Source organism: Oryctolagus cuniculus, chromosome Y (genome assembly GCF_051225735.1).
Source record: "Oryctolagus cuniculus isolate XC-2025 breed Fujian yellow rabbit chromosome Y, ASM5122573v1, whole genome shotgun sequence".
In the NCBI taxonomy this organism is placed as follows: Eukaryota; Metazoa; Chordata; class Mammalia; order Lagomorpha; family Leporidae; genus Oryctolagus; species Oryctolagus cuniculus.
In genome coordinates this window covers 30,515,344-30,521,372 of record NC_142889.1, presented here as the reverse complement: position 1 = coordinate 30,521,372, position 6,029 = coordinate 30,515,344, and positions in this window count along the sequence as shown.

Genomic DNA, 6,029 nt, shown 5'->3' with positions numbered 1-6,029 from the left:
TTTTAGATCCTTGATCAAATATAAGTTGGCTGTAGATGTTTGGATTGATTTCTGGTGTTTCAATTCTGTTCCATTGGTCTATCCATCTGTTTCTGTACCAGTACCATGCTGTTTTGATTACAAGTGTCCTGTAGTATGTCCCGAAATCTGGTATTCTGATGCCTCCGGCTTTGTTTTTGTTGTACAAGATTGCTTTAGCTATTCGAGTTCTCTTGTGCCTCCATATAAATTTCAGCACCAATTTTTCCAGATCTGAGAAGAAGGTCTTTGGTATCTTGATTGGTATTGCATTGAATCTATAAATTACTTTTGGGAGAATGGACATTTTGATGATATTGATTCTTCCAATCCATGAGCATGGAAGATTTTTCCATTTCTTGGTATCCTTTCTATTTCTTTCTTTAAGGTTTTGTAATTCTCATTGTAGAGATCTTTAGCGTCCTTTGTTAAGTTTATTGCAAGGTATTTGATTGTTTTTGTAGCTATTGTGAATGGGATTGATCTTAGAAGTTCTTCCTCAGCCATGGCATTGTCTGTGTATACAAAGGCTGTTGATTTTTGTGCATTGATTTTATACCCTGCTACTTTGCCAAACTCTTTTATGAGTTCCAACAGTCTCTTAGTAGAGTTCTTTGGGTCCCCTAAATAAAGAATCATGTCATCGGCAAAGAGGGATAGTTTGAGTTCTTCCTTCCCAATTTGTATCCCTTTAATTTCTTTTTCTTGCCTAATAGCTCTGGCTAGAACTTCCAGAACTATATTGGATAGCAGTGGTGAGAGTGGGCATCCCTGTCTGGTACCAGATCTCAGTGGAAATGCGTCCAACTTTTCCCCATTCAATAGGATGTTGGCTGGGGGTTTTTCATAGATTGCTTTGATTGTATTGAGGAATGTTCCTTCCAAACCCAGTTTGCTTAGAGTTTTCATCATGAACGGGTGTTGTATTTTATCAAATGCTTTCTCTGCATCAATTGAGATAATCATATGGTTTTTCTTCTGCAGTCTGTTAATGTGGTGAATCACATTGATTGTTTTGCGCACATTAAACCATCCCTGCATACCAGGGATAAATCCCACTTGGTCTGGGTGGATGATCTTTCTGATGTGTTGTTGCTGATTTTTTGGAATGTTATTTTTGATTCGATCCTGTTGATTTCTTCTCTGATTTTAATTATTTCTCTTCTCCTACTAGATATGGGTCTGGTTTGCTGTAGGTTTTCTAGATCCTTGAGGTGAATTGAAAGCTCATCTATTTGGTGCCTTTCCAATTTCTTGATGTAGGCACCTATTGATATAAGCTTTCCTCTTAACACTGCTTTTGCTGCGCCCCATAGGTTTTGGTATGTTGTGCTGTTATCCTCATTTACTTCCAGAAAATTTTTGATTTCTCTTTTGATTTCTTCTATGACCCATTGTTCATTCAGGAGCATGTTGTTCAATCTCCATGTGTTTGCATATGCTCTAGGGATTCCTGAGTTGCTGATTTCCAACTTCATTCCTTTATGGTCTGAGAAGCTGCATGGTATGATTCTAGTTCTTTTGAATTTGCTGAGACTTGCTTTATGGCCTAGTATGTGATCAATCCTAGAGAAGATTTCATGTACTGCTGAGAAGAATGTAAAATCTTTAGCTGTAGGATTGAAAGTTCTGTATATATCTGTTAGATCCATTTGTGCTATAGTGTCGTTCAAATCTACTGTATCCTTGTTGATCTTCTGTCCTATTGATCTGTCTATTTCTGAGAGTGGAGTAGTGAAGTCCCCCAGTACTATTGTATTGGGGTCTAAGTCTCTCTTTAAGTCCGTTAACAAATCTTTTAGATAAACTGGTGCCCTGTAGTTAGGTGCATATACATTAATAATTGTTATGTCTTCCTGTTGAATTGATCCCTTAATCATTATATAGTGCCCCTCTTTGTCTCTCTTAACAGTTTTTGTGGTAAAGTTTATGTTGTTTGATATTAAGATGGCCACGCCCGCTCTTTTTTCATTTCTGTTGGCATGGTATATCTTTTTCCAGCCTTTCACTTTCAGTCTGTATGGATCTTTGTTGGAAAGATGTGTTTCTTGTAAGCAGCAAATAGATAGGTTTTGTTCCTTTACCCAATCAGCCAATCTGTGTCTTTTAACTGGACAGTTCAGTCCATTCACGTTCAATGTGACTAATGAAAAGTGGTTACTTTGCCCTGCCATTTGCCAAAGATTAGTTCTAATATATGCTTTGAATTCCCTGTGATCTTTTGCTGTCAGGTTTCCTTCCTTTACCTTCTTTCATATTGATGACCATGTTTCTGTGTTTCTGTGATCAACACATCTTTAGCATCTGTTGCAGGGCTGGACGAGTGGCGACAAATTCTTTCAATTTCTATTTGCTATGAAAAGTCTTTATTTCACCTTCATTCACAAATGATAGCTTTGCAGGATATAATATTCTGGGCTGGCAGTTGTTCTCTCTTAGTACCTGGGCTATATCTTGCCATTCCCTCCTAGCTTGTAGAGTTTCTGATGAGAAGTCAGCTGTGAGTCTGATTGGAGATCCTCTGAGAGTAATCTGACGTTTCTCTCTTGCACATTTTAGGATCTTTTCTTTATGTTTCACTGTGGAGAGTTTAATTACAACGTGTCGTGGTGAGGATCTCTTTTGGTCGTGTTTATTAGGGGTTCTGTGAGCTTCCTGTACTAGAATGTCTCTGTCCTTCTCCAAACCTGGGAAATTTTCTGCTAATATCTCACTAAAAAGGCCTTCTAATCCTTTCTCCCTCTCCATGCCTTCAGGAACTCCTAGAACCCGAATGTTGGGTTTTTTAATAGTACCCTGCAGATTCCCGACAATATGTTTTAGATTTCTAATTTCCTCTTCTTTTCTTTGGTCTGACTGTATCCTTTCCTGTTCTCTGTCTTCTAAGTCCAAAATTCTCTCTTCTGCTTCACCCATTCTGTTTGTAAGGCTCTCTGCTGTGTTTTTCATTTGATCTATTGGATTCTTCACTTCAGTCACTATCACAGTTTCCTGTTGTACTAGTTGTTTCATTTCATTTTGATTCCTCCTTAATATTTCATTTTCATGAGAGGGATTTTCTATCTTGTCCATTAAGGATTTCTGTAGTTCAAGAATTTGTTTTTGAGAACTTCTTAATGTTCTTATCAATTTTTGGAGATCTGCTTCTTGCATTTCTTCTATCTCATCATCTTCATAATCTTGAATTGTGGTGTCTTTTTCATTTGAGGGCGTCATGGTGACTTCCTTGTTTTTATTACCTTGGTTTTTGCGTTTGTTATTTGGCATATTGGAGATATTTGGTTTCTTCACTGTGGTGCTTTTTCTTGTTATACTATGACTCTAGATTAAGTGGACTATCTGTTTTTGATGGAGCCTTAGGGCTTGAGATGGGTGTGGCCTGAGAGCTCTGTTTGGTGTGCCAAAGATGACACCCTCAGGTTAGGCGTGGTAGATCTCTCTCTCTCTCTCTCTCTCTCTCTTTCTTTTTTTGATTCAAAAGGGAAGTAATTCCACACAGCTGAATGAAGTTGGATGTAGTTAGCAGGCAAATGATATACCCACAGGAGCCAGAGATCAGAAGTTCTTTCCCAAGGAACAAACAGGGAATCTGTTCGGCCCTCAGAGTGGGCTCAGATTCTCCTTCAGTCTCCCATTGGGTTGCCAAAGTTACAGAATTGTAGCATCTCTGGAGAGTGCTCATGTAAATTCTGAGTTCTCTCCCCCATCATCTCTTTTTTCACAGTCTCAGTTCAGTAGCACCACAAATTTACTAGGTCCTAATCTGCTGTTAATTCGCCCCTGCCACAGTCAGGTTTTTCTGCTAGGCTCAGGGCCGGTGCAGACCTGAGGTCGCTCTGCTTATGACGTATGTCCAAGATGGCACCTGCACTTTGTCTTGCTCACCCTTGAGAGGTGAGCGGAGAGAGAGAAACCCGTGTCCGTACCAGTCACCTTTTTCTTTTCTTTTTTTTTTTTTTTGACAGGCAGAGTGGACAGTGAGAGAGAGAGACAGAGAGAAAGGTCTTCCTTTGCCGTTGGTTCACCCTCCAATGGCCGCCACGGCCAGCGCGCTGTGGCCGGCGCACCGCACTGATCCGATGGCAGGAGCCAGGAGCCAGGTGCTTATCCTGGTCTCCCATGGGGTGCAGGGCCCAAGCACCTGGGCCATCCTCCACTGCACTTCCTGGCCACAGCAGAGGGCTGGCCTGGAAGAGGGGCATCTGGGACAGAATCTGGCTCCCCGACTGGTTCTAGAACCCGTTGTGCCGGCGCCACTAGGCGGAGGATTAGCCTAGTGAGCTGTGGCGCCGGCCAAGTCACCTTTTTCTTTTCTCTCTCTCTCTCTCTTCCAGTTAGCCTGGTGAACTCCCCCCCACCCAGGGGTCATTCCCTCTAGTCTCCTCTCTCCGCTTGCTTGCCGGTGTCTCAGGCTATTGAGGTTTGGCTCACCTCGCATTCCAGCACTGGTGTGTTGAGTCTGCCGCTGGTGTCCTGAACTGTGGGCTCCCACGCTCTCCACGCAGGTCCGCTGTGAATCATGCATTCTGGAAGAGTTTCTTCTGCTGTTTCCTCCCCTACTCTTCCTTGAACCTGCAGTATCTCCACTTTTATTAAACTATCTCTCCCCAGACTATCAGTGTGCTCCCTTCCTATTCTGCCATCTTGCCTCCAACTCCCATATACATTACAACACTCCGAAGTCCTGGGCTCAGCAAAAGGAGGGATGGATGTTATCAGTCATCAAAGATTTATGGAAGGGCACCCATCCCACATAAGCTCTCCTATTTTCCCTGGATTTAGGTCACTGGTAAAATAGGTGTGGGAGGAGGAAACGGGAACTCAACAAAATGCACTCACCCCCATTTGAGGATTGCTTCTCCAAGGCCTCAGCAGCACACCCTGTTTATGCTCTGTCCATTTCACTCCCTATTCCTGACCAAAACCCAGTGTTCCAGAATGACTGGGGGGAGGCGAGAGGGATGTCATGAGGTGGAAGGAGCTGGCCCAAGTCCAAACAGAAGCCCTGGGAAACAGCTCTAATTAAGATGGCACACTGAGGAGTGATCTCATCCAGAGCGTAAATATGGCCCTGACTGATCTCAAGTGTGGGGGGACCTGCAAGGAAGGGCCAGATGGACTACCTAGCCCAGATCAATCTTCAGGGGCTGGACTTGGAGTGAGGAAAATGAGTGGGGGAGGAGAGCAGGTTCCCAGTTTGCAGGCTATGGCCAAAATCCCCAGTAACACCCAGCCAGTGGCAGGAATGTGGAGGAGGCCCCTCTTGAAATATTGGTGGCTACAGTCTCTTATGATCTCTGATGCTGGGGGGCTCAATCTTTTCCTTGGAAGCCTTCCTCCCACTTCTCTTCCTTCTGAGGCATCCCATGCTGGATCCTGGATCCTGAGGCATACCAGGGGCCTGTGTTGGAGGGGGTGCTGTTCTCCACCTCTATGGGGACAGGCCACTCCCCTGTATGGTGGCTGTGGCCTTTTCCACTTTGAGGTCTTCTGCCTCTTTGAAACTTTAGGGAGTCCTCCAGCAGGTCCCCTGCTCTCCTGTTCAGTGTCCTTTTCTCTTTTTCTTGGCATGGTGGGTGCGGGTTTGCATAATTGCTTGTGTGTGAAATGCAATCCCTCCCTACTCTGTGGGAGCCTCTTCCTCCACCTAGGCCCTCTCCCACTCTTCCACTCCTGGAGATGATTGATATGAATAGTCTGCCTAGTTTTGTTCTCTGGAACAAAAACCACTTTTTAATTTTTGATACAATTTATATTATGGGCAAAGCATAATTCTGTAATTTACTGTGGTAATCTCACACAGAGATGAGCTAAGGAGAGAATTCTAAGGCTTCTGTCTAGTTATCACTTCTACTGATTAGTGAAGACATCAGGACAATGCTTTTAGATTCTCAGGCTTGCTCAGTTAAACTCAGCATTTTTACCTGTTTAGCATCTCTTGTTCCTTACCTTTTCTTTATTATAAGGGATAGAAACTATAGAAGACAAAAAAAAAAACAAAACTATGGAAT